This window comes from Lycium ferocissimum, chromosome 8 (assembly GCF_029784015.1).
Source record: "Lycium ferocissimum isolate CSIRO_LF1 chromosome 8, AGI_CSIRO_Lferr_CH_V1, whole genome shotgun sequence".
Taxonomy (NCBI): domain Eukaryota; kingdom Viridiplantae; phylum Streptophyta; class Magnoliopsida; order Solanales; family Solanaceae; genus Lycium; species Lycium ferocissimum.
The window spans coordinates 25,960,173-25,972,232 of NC_081349.1; positions in this window are offsets into that span (position 1 = coordinate 25,960,173).

Here is a 12,060-nt window from a genome sequence, read left to right on the forward strand (position 1 = left end):
AGCGTTATTCGGGTATTAATTGTGAAGAAATTTATCTATTATATTATACATAAATTAATTATGCAGGTATAGTTATTCACGTACTTCCATATCCTGCCATTTTCTTGTAACTTATGCATAGCAAAAAAATACTACTAAACATGATATTATTTAGGGAAAAGGGTTAAAAATACTCTTCTCTTTTGGAAAAAGGACTAAAAATATCCTCCGAATTTATTTTAGTAAAAAATACCCCTCCCGTTCTTAAAGTTTTCAAATATATTCCTCTCTTGACGGAAATTATCCCTCAAAATAACCCGAAATTATTTTTTTAAATCCGACTCAACTAAATAATAATCCATAAGATCCCCGTATTCCCTCAATTCCCTCAAACTTCATACCTACGTATTGGGAGAATAAGGGAATCTTATAGGTTATTATTTAGTTGGGTCGAATTTAAATGATGGAACATGTTTAAAAAAGGATTTCGAGTTATTTGGGGGGATAATTTCCGTCAAGGCTGGGGTATATTTGAAAACTTTAAGGACAGGAGAGATATTTTTTACCCAAAATAAATTCGGAGAATATTATTAGCCTTTTTTTCAAAATAAATGGATATTTTTGACATGTTGGACTTAAAACAAGAATAATATAACTCATAACCAGCTACCAAACGACACTTAGTAGTTGTCACTGTCAAAAATTGTAACTTTATTCTTTCTAAGGATTAAATTAAATCGGCATCATTTAGGAGTAACAGTGTGTGGGGTGGGCAAATCATGTCACTACAAAAGAGGCTAATATCACAAGCGTTGATCCAATTATACGTTACAACTTATTTTAGGCCTTCATTCAATCACATCTTGACCCTTTTTTTCGTTTCCTTTTTTACTTTTTACCACTAATATCATTGAGTTTGTGTATTGGTCACCTTCTTTTAAACGGGACACTTTTGATGATCACTTTTTATAATTTGTTGTAATAGTTTCCTAAATAAATAAATAAAACTCTATACCAAAAATAGAATATAGCAAAAAGATCCAAATTTATCCTCACAGTATTATGTACTTCAAAATTTAAGGCAATTGAGCACCACGACTTAAAAATGCACTCCCTTCATCTCAAAATAGTTGTAACAAAAAGAGAGCTTTAACGGGCTTTGGAGGATCGAATTCACGTATGTGGAAAAATACGGGGATTACTTCTGGCTAGGGGGTGAAAGGCCAACCAAGATCGGATATATCTATTTTTTCAGAGTCTGTGGCGTTTTGCACCCTTAATGTGTGTTATATTTTGTGATTTACACTCTATCCTATTATTTTTTATGACTTGCACCCTAACCTCTTTAATCTCTTGCAAAACAATAAAACTACTGTTTTGATAAATTTTAGATGAGGGCAAAATAGGAAATACAAATAAAAGTACATTAAAGAGAGCTTAAACAATTCTTGGAATTCGTTACTCTCTCTCTCTCTCTCTCTCTCTCTCTCACTGTACTTTATTATGAAGAAAATGTTAAAAGATTGTTGATTTGGGTTCTTTATTTATCCGTCTGCTTGTATTTTCATGAAACTTTGATGTCTTATCTTTTATTCTTGTTATCTGCTTCATTAGTAGAGTTATATTGATGGTCATGATTAGTTTTCATTGGCTAATTTCTACCAGTTACCTTTGTAGCTTTGCTATAAAGTTGTAAACTTATTAATATGATCAATTCTTGGAGCTCTGTTTCCTCTTGCTAATTCTATGCTCTAGTTATGCTTTTTCCTTTTTAATCGCTCATCCCGCCACCTAAATAAATGTATAGAATTGGCTATCCCAAAACATATTTTTCCAAAGGAACAAAAAGGTTGGATCTTGATTTATGCAAGGCGTCTATAAATCACAACTAAGTAAAAGAGAGTGATTTTGTGCTTTGAAATTGAATAAATTGTCAACAATAAACCTGATGTGGTTGAACTGCAATGCCAACAGTGGAAACATAAAGTATGAGTTGTATTGATGTCTGCTTGGATCATTTTTTTTTTTTTTTTAAGAATTCCTCTTTTCAGCTAAAATACTTCCAGTGGTAAAAAAAAAAAATAACCAACACCTTTGCTGTGCACACTCTTGATCGGCAACTCTTTAGCAATGGAGATTTGTGTAACAAGACAATTAGGCTCCAGCCGAAGTGATAATGTCCCTTGTTTTGATTCTTGTTGATCCTTTTTGACAACCATGGATTTTGAGGAATAGAGGAAAGGGGTTTTCGATGGTTTTTATGTGGGTGAATTGGTGGACGAATGTTCTTAGCTTAATGTTTAGCAATGTTAGCCTGAAAGTTTGGTTTCGAAGGGGAGTGAGACAAAAAAAATTATTTCAGCTCTCTTTAAATGTAATGTCATTTATTTTTTAATTTTTCCCTCTCATTTGTATTTCCTATTTTGCCCTCATATAAAATTATATAAAAGAGTAATTTTATTGTTTTGCAAGAAATTAAAGAGGTTAGGGTGCAAGTCAATAAAAATAATATGATAGGGTGCAAATTGCAAAATAGAACACACATTAAGGGTGCAAAATGCCACCAACTCATTTTTTCACGAAATCTATTTCAGTAAAGCATATGATGTCGATAGCCCGAGGTAGAGCACTCAATGGGCTAGGGTGGCTTTCTGAGAGTCAATTTGATTAATTTTCTAAATTTAATTGGATTAGATTAATTTAATATTTTAAAATTAAATTTTATAAATTCAAAAACTATAGGAAAAGTATTGTAAATTGCAATTGTTCTCATATCAATATGGTGAAAGAACATAGAAAGATCTGCATGCAACAAAGATCCCAATTTCGTGTATCCGGTTAAGCAAGCCCTGTCCGCCAGCTTCCACCCAGACAAAAATGGTGAGCGTCTAGCTTGAAAGGTTAGACGGCTCACTCTAGTCCCTTACGATAAGAATGATAAAGGGCCAAGAAGTGAATAGGAGGGAATAGGGGCAGCGAAAGGTGGGAGTTATTACAAAATTAATTACCACACTCTCTGTTTAAATTTATGTGAACCTATTTTCTTTTTAATTCGTGTCAAAATAAATGACTTCTTTCCTAATTTGGAAACAAATTCACTTTATGAATGATTTACAGCCACACAAATATTCAAGACGTATTTTGAACCACAAGTTTCAAAAGTCTTTCCTCTTTTTTAAATGTCGTGCCCAGTCAAAATGTGTTCACATAAATTGAAACAGAGGGAGTACTAGTTGACAGAGTCAAATATTAATCAAACTTTATGTAATTTGACTTGAAAAAGCCAAACGTGACAAATTATGGGACGGATTTACAAGTAAACACAAACCCGTGTATTGTGGAGTAATTTAAATTGCATTAATGAAGGTCTTAACTTCTTGCAAATTAATGTCACTTTTTATCTACGTTTTCTGTACCAAGAAATCAAATTGTTCCATTGCGTTTTTAATAATGTTGACTTCAGGATGCAGTAGTAGAACTACTCGTGGTAACTGTCAAGTCATTGCTGAATTCAAGAAATACCTTAGAGGGTCTACGTGAAACTAATTCTTTTTTACGCGCCCCTCTTGTCACGTAGTTTTGAAAAGAGAGAAAAAAAAAAAAAAAAAAAAAACAAAAACAAATGTGCAACATTAGTTTCGGATAAAGTCATAAGCGGCCCCTAAACTTATCCTGAGATTCCTCGTGGTCACCTAAACTGACGCTTGTTCCAATTTGACACTTAAACCAGTACACATTTGAACCCATTAAGCACCTTTTTGATAATCAACAAAAAATATAAAGTGTGTGTGATACACTCGCGATGACGTGGCAAAATAACTAATTAAAAAATGACATGTGACATTGGGTCCAAAATAATTATAAGTAAAAAAAAAAAAAAAAAATCATCTGCGTCCCCCCCCCCCCCCCAAAACACTCTTCCTCCTCTCCATCGAGCCCACTCCCCGCTCCACTAGCTCCCACTCCCAAACATGGAGCTTTGCCGGATTTTTAATATCTAGATCTGATTATGAATAAAAACAAATTAAAAATGGTAGAGATTAAAAATTAAAAAAGAAAGAAGGAAGACGACATAGAGAGAGATGGCAAAGCAAGAAGAATGGGGGATGGAGAGAGAAGAAGAAGAAGAATGGTAGAAGAAGAAATTAAAAAAAAAAAAAGAAGAAGAATGGTAGAGATAGAGAGAGATACGGGGAATGGGGGATGGGAAATTAGTTGCGGGAAGGTTTGAGCAGGAAGACGAGTTCGCCGGTGGTGGTGGTGTCGTGGTTGCTTGTGGTTCGACAGAGATGACTTCTCTGGTGAAGGCGGAGAAGACGACAGAAAATGAAGAGAGGGGGAGATGAGGGAACAGTGGTTCGTACGTAGTGGAGGGACTAGAGTTTGCCGGTGGCGGCGGCGTCAACGGTAAGGAGAAAACGTGAAGAAGAAGGGGAAGAAATTAAAAAAATAAAATAAAAAAAATAGGGTAAATAATGTCACGCGCCTCTCTTGTGTGTATTATACACACTTTGCCACATCAGCAAAAAGTGTTTAATAAGTACAAATTTTTAGGAATACAGGTGTTCAATTGGAACAAGCGTCAGTTCAGGTGGCTATGAGGAATCTCATGACAAGTTTAGGGGGCCGCTTATGACTTTGGCTTAATTACTTTTTCCTTTTTCTTCTTTACAATGAAATTGCGATAAGAATGATAACAGGGGCGGCTCAACGAAATTGGTGGCCTAAAGCCAACCTTCACAAAAAAGGCCCTAAATTTAATTAATAAAATTTATATATTTGTTTTCTTTTCGTTTTGTAATGATTGTGTATGGTCTATCTTTACATCTTCACCCATGGCGGATGCAACATGTAAATATCGGGTTTATTTGAATTCAATACTTTTAACGCAAAACACAAATTTATGTATAAAGAATCACTAAGATTGCAAAAATAGTCACTCCAACCCGTAGTTTTACTAATACAGTGAGTTCAATACTAAGAAACTTAAACATTAAACTCATAAAATTTATATCCTGGATCCACCTCTAATCTTGATCATATTCGACCACTTACTAGCTCCCGCCATCGAAGCAATCTAGTAACTCTATTCACCAAGGTTACAGGAATATTTTTATTACAAACACCATAGTACATATATTATTTTTATAAGTTTTCTTCATGTAATGATCTCAATTATTTTGTACTCGCTACTAAGTAGATGTTAAAATAATTTCAGACATTTAGAATAGTTCAAGTCTATTCCGAATTGTAAAAATGAATTCATCCACTCTTTACAAGAAATAATCTACTCTAAAAAAGTACTACAAAAGACTTTGTTTTTGTTTTTGTTTTTGTCTTTTCATTATTAATTCGTCATCAATATATATATATATATATTTTATACATATTGCATGTTATGAAATTTAAATATTTATCTACATAACATTGTCTATTTAAAAAAAAATCTCTCTACCATATTCCAAAAACAAAATAATAAGAATAATTTCTACAATATAGATATACAATACTGCCGAGCCGGCCTTGAATGATAAGCAAATTAAGGGCCCGTTTGGCCATAAATACCAAAAACTTTTTCACTTTTTTTGGAATTTTTGAAGTTGGAGTTGGAGTTGTGTTTGACCATAGTTTTTGAAATTGTAGTTTTTGGTGAAATGTAGTGTAAAAAAGTGAAAAAAGTTGAAATTTTTTGAAAAACAAGTTTTTCTTGTTTTTAGTATTCCAGAATACAACTCCGGAAAAAAGTGAATAATTTTTATGGGGGAAAAGGGTCAAAAATACCCCTCTACTTTAGAAAAAGGGCTAAAAATATCCTCCAAACTTATTTTAGGTCAAAAATACCCCTCCCATCCTTAAAGTTTTCAAATATACCCCTGTCTTGACGGAAATTATCTCCCAAAATAACTCGAAATCATTTTTGAAACCCGCTCCATCATTTAAACCCGACCCAACTAAATAATAACCCATAAAATCCCCATATTCCCCCAATACGTAAGTTTGAAGTTTGAGCGAATTGGGGGAATAAAGGGATCTTATGGGTTATTATTTAGTTGGATCAGGTTTAAATGATGGAACGGGTTTAAATAATGATTTCGGGTTATTTTGGGGAATAATATCCGTCAAGACAGGGGTATATTTGAAAACTTTAAGGATGAGAGGGGTATTTTTGACCCAAAATAAGTTCGGGGGATATTTTTAGCCATTTTTCCAAAGTAGAGGGGTATTTTTGACCCTTTTCCCTTTTTATGGCCAAACGCTAAAAGTAAAAAAAGTGAAAAAAAATTCCGGAAAAAAGTGAATAATTTTTATGGCCAAACGCCTACTAAGTTTCTGAATATGAAAGTACGTTTATATTAAGGTTGTGATATGATAATATATAATCTGATTAAAATTTGTTTATACATGAACGTCTTTTTCTGATAACAAATATTTGTACTAAAAAATAGTGTTTTAAAAGGTAGTTTCAGGACTCGCGTCGGGGCTTGCCTTGAGGCCGGTCACTGGCAAAACGCCCCAGGGCTCACGTGCAGGGCTTAGTTCCTGTGAGGCTTACGCCCTAAGTGCCCGACTGTACACACCTAACGCTCAACGCTCGGGGCTCATGGGCTTAGTTCCTGTGAGGCTTATGCCCTAAGCACCCGACTGTACACACTTAACGCTCAACGCTCTAGGCTTACCTAACAGTTCTTACACAAATTATATGTTAAATTCATTAATTAAAATCGTTGATCCTCATAATTTTTTAACAAATGAATGATACTTAATAGTTTTTCATCTATAGAAATAAGAAGATTGGTTGTAATTCAACTAACAAGTCATAGTATTGCATATTTACTATTTGAGAACATCCTGAGGGTGACTATCACTCAATATATTTATTTTTTAAATGCATAGCCGAATTGTACATTTTCACTTGTCATTGGTCTTTTGTCCTATGTATCAAAATTATCATATTTTATTATTTCGCTATTTGAAAGTTATTTTATTTCTATTCTTGAAGGAGTTACGTTTTAATTATAATACTGATATAGTTTATTGATTATTTGCTTATAGGGAGACAAAATGAATAGTATGATAGTAATATTGTTTTAAGAAATTTTGATTTTTTCATTGTTTGAAAGTTAAGATGTTAAGTTGATTTGCATTTCATAATAGCTTTTATTTCATTGTATTGTTTATACTTGTAAAATTATGTGACATATAATTGCAAGGTATAAGTGGCGTATAATAGATTGTTTTGATTAGTTTTTTGTGAGGACCAAGCGAGCGCGCACACACACACCCATAGGGCTTACGCCCTGTGCCTTGGGGTTTACGCCTCGCCGAGACATATGTGAAACGACTCGCCTTACGGCCCCGCCTTTTAAAACACAGCTGAAAAATAGATTAGGAGATGTTTAAGAAGGTTTGAAGAAACCAGGAGTAGTTTTAAGGAATATCTATATATATTATTAAAAAGAGGATAGTTTACCCTAGGATTGTGACAAGTGGCAGCGTAGGATTATGACAAGTAGTAGTTTTAGGACAAAAAGTAGTTAATTAGTTAATAATTAGTTATTAGTTATTGCTTTTTTAATTTAAAAATAATTAAGTATCTATTTTTTTAAAGGAAACACATAAATCTATAAATTGGATTAATTTAAATTAAAAGATAAAGAATTTAGATTAGAACATAAATTATTTGAAAAATAAACACATTTTTTTTTATGAACAAGAATTACTACTCTTTCATATTTTATTGCCAAAAAAAAGAATTACTACCCTATTTTTATCCTTAAAAAATAAAAAGAAAAAGAACAAAGATAAGACGACAAAATGATAAAAAGACAAAAAAAAAAAAAAAAAAAAAAAAAAAAAATTACCCAAGTGCACGTCACTTGCCGCATTACCCCACTAATTCACAAACACACACATGCACGGTTAAAACACCGATTTTTAGGCTCCTTCTTTGTAGCAACTAAAACACAAGTTTTTGTCTCCTTTTTTCTTATATTGAATTTGTATTTGTCCAAATAAATATCCTAAGCAGTTTAAGTTTTTGAATTTGAAATTACTTATATAATACATCCTACTATAATAAAAGAAAACCTAGATTTCATAGCAAACTTATAAACGAGCTTTTCTATTTACTTCAACATCACAAATTAAAATAAAATATGATAGTATTTGGAATAAAGGTGAAACATTAACGTTTGATTTAGCCATGTGTATTTTATGTATTATATATATATATATATATATATATATATATATATATATATATATATATATATATATATATATATATATATATATATATATATATATATATATATATAAATATATATATATTAAAGTGAAAAATCCCTAAAATGAACATTAACTTTCCACGTCCCAAATCCCACAATCCAAAATATGAACGTTAACTACCCCTATTTCCGTGCACACAACCACACACTAACACTACACACATAAAAATGTTTAACTTCCTCATAATAAGCTGACTCTGTTTTCTTAAACATCTTTTGAGGAAAAGAAAAAAAAAACACAATACACACACACACAAAATAATGGCATGGCCACAAAAGTTGCCGATGAACAATTAAAATTCTGCAGCAATGGCAGATAATGTTCTGTTGTCCACGGCCAATGTAACACCTCGAAATTTTTTTACTAACACTTGAATTGTCAACCGACCACATCTTGATAGTAAGGGCATATGGTACTTCACATTTCGCGAATATGGACTTGACGACATTTGAAACTTGTTTGAGGTGTTATGGTGTAGTATGTAAAATACTCCCATTATTATCTTAGTAATTTATTTGATGGATTAGATGGATATTTACAAAAGCGGCAAGCCTTTTTAGATTATTTTATTTAAATTCTTGCAATCTTATCAAGTATGATACTTGATTCATTTTAATAAATTCTTGCAAACTTCTCAAGGAAGATACAAAATATTTTATTGATTTCTTCAAATCTTATTAAGTAAGATAAGTATCCCTTGTCTCTTATTTTTCCTCCCACCTCCACAATTTCGTTTTCTCTATAGACAAAGGAGACCTAGAAACTTCTCTCCTCTCATAACATTCATCTACTAAATCAATCCTCAAGAATTTCCTTGGAGGAGCCCCAAACAACTCCACGCGATTAAGGTAAGTTTCAAACCCGTTTTTAGATTGGACTGCTGTTAGTATTTTTAGCATCACTCCTTGTGTAAAGCTCCGTTTTGAGTGATTCAAGATGTTTTGGAAAGCTAATTCATATACCTAAAACTTTCGTTCAGGCCCTAAAACCCAGTTTTGCTTGTATCCACCCGAAAAGGGGCCAAGAAGTACAGGGCAGGTGCTGCCCAGATTTTCGTTTTGCAAAAACCTGCATGTACTGCTGTTAGTATTTTGAGCATATCTCTTTGTATAAAATTGATATAGGAGTGATTCAAATTTCCCTAAGACCCTAAGACATATATATACAACTTTAATTGAGGCCACCAAGTCTATTTTTGTCAATTACTCCTTCGAAACTGAGCGACAATACAAGACAGTAGAACTGTCCAGAAATTCTGTTTTTCCAGTTTAAGGTGATTTTCGCTAATATTGTGGGTAGTTTTGATGTGCTGAAACTATTGAACTTAATTAGATATTTGATTGCGTGTTAAGGCATATATATACTCTTATACAAACTAAGGAAAATTTGGCTAAGGAAGTCGACATATCTACTTGATCGTGTTCGGAGGTTTATAAGTTCTTGACGTTTGTTTGAGCTTTAGCTCTAAAGCTCTAAGGTTTGCACCTAAACTTGAACTTTGCTTTCAATTTATTTGGTTTGGAGATGTTGTGAGAAGCTTTAATCTTGGTGAAATAATAACCACGTAAAATTTGTTGGCATATTGAGTTTGGTGCTACTTGGATAGTTTATTTGCTTTGTGGGCTGTGAAGAATATCTTGAGACACATCAATATGGCAACGTGATCATTGAGAGTATGACTTGTAAATTGAGGTTCAAGTATGCTAAAATCACATTGGTGTTTTATGAAGCATTTTCGTACGACGACTTAATTCGCCCACACATACGGATTGCTTCGAGCATTATTGCATTCTTGATTATGGGGTGACGATTCTTCTTGATTTCGGATCTTGCCCATCTTGACCTTGGATTTGCATTTCGTCTTGACGATGGGTTTTCGTCCATTTTCGAGTACGAGTGGAAAGCCACTTTCAAAATGGCTCTTGATTCTCTTGATTATTGGGTGACGACCCTTCTCGATATGGACTTCGGTCCCCTTGATACGGACTTCGGTCCCCCTTGATTGGACTTTGGTCCCCTGATACGGAAAGGTCCCCTTGATACGGACTTCGGTCCTTGATATGGCCTTCGGTCCCTCTTGATACGGGCTTCGGTCCTTCTTGATATTTGATAGTGCTTGATGTGATAGCATGAAGTATGCGTTCGGGCGAAATTAACTAACTAAATGACGTTCGTGAATTAGATTCGAAAGCCTTCTTGACACCGGGTATTTGAAGCTTCGAAAGCATTCTTGAGACGTATTTGAAACTTCGAAGGCATTCTTGACACTTAGTATTTGAAATATTAGTATCTTGAATTATCTTATGGCTTAGCGACCCTCTCAAATATATATATTAACTACTTATATAACTCAAATATACGTCTTGAATATACTTATATTTGATTCATATATACAAATTTACCAAAGGGTGGAAATTCTTGGAATTGCTTTGGAAAGCTTCTTGATACGCGAGGTTTTGAATATTGATATCTTTAACTATTTGAATATATGATACTTACGTTCTCGAAGGAATGGTACCTTGATTTAGAACTTGTTGATATTTCATCTCCTCGAAACCATTATACTATCGTTATGTACTTTATGATAATTTTGACAAGCCGATTCCTAGAATTTATTGTGTGCTCCTAATTTCCGTCTCTCTTTTTGAAACGAAATGCTAGTTAAGTTATGTACCACTAAGCTTCACGCTTACGATAGTTTGTTACTATCGTAGGTGATGTTCCGAGGGAGACTTAAGGACTACTTTATCGAGGTAGACTATTTGGAAGCTTAAAAGAAGATCACATTTGCACGAGCATGTTCATTTTGCATATGTTGGGGGACTTGTATATAATCCACACACACTTAGGTATGCACTTTGAAATTTGTTTCCATGGGCCTATTTTCGCTACTAAATTATCGTGAATGTCTTATTGAGTGAATTTATTTTGAACGTTGAGGTATGAAATTTGCTTTTGATTCGTAAGTGGCACCCTCCTAAAAAGGGGGCGCTACAGCCAAAGCACAATGAGAGCATCATTGTCGAGTGCAACATCTTTTTCTCCAATACACAAAAATTAAAATGAAATGAAGATCACGATATCGATTTCTTATTATTCTAATTGGCCAGGAACGACCATTGTTGCGTTTCAAAGAGGATATTCCCGGGGGAGCCAAAGGGTCTGAGACCAGGAAGAGGTAAGTTTCATAAAAATTCATATCATTATTGAAGGAGAACACATACTGTACTAATGTACCAACTCAATTGGAAGGAACAAGCATGCTTGAATCATGAAGTAGGCATGACACTTTAAATATACACTTATCCTTTTGTCAACATACTCAATGCAACTTCATATGGAAAGAAATATACTAAGAGTTGTAAAATTAGTTAATTGTTCATAACAATGCCATTCAATTTTTGCCGGGCTTATCTAGAAAGTCATATCTTTGAAGTATAAGAATAACAGGATCTTAAAATCCTATACATTTTTTTTCTGATTAAAAAAATTATGTTCCTAACAGTTCATTAACTGATACTATTTTGAAATTTGAGTTGGTATAAATTTCTTAAAAGCAATTTATCTTCTCTTCGTAAGCTTGGATATTAACTTATTAAGTCAAGTGATGCGTTAGAAAAAGCCACATGATAGTTTTTGGACAAAAACATTAAAGCATTGTAATAATACCACATAATTGAAGCAGGACAGTCATAACAAAAAAAAAAAAAAAAAAATTATAATGAAAATAAAATACAGATGATATAATGGCATCTAAATTTAGAATTGCTACATTAAATAAAATAAAAAGTA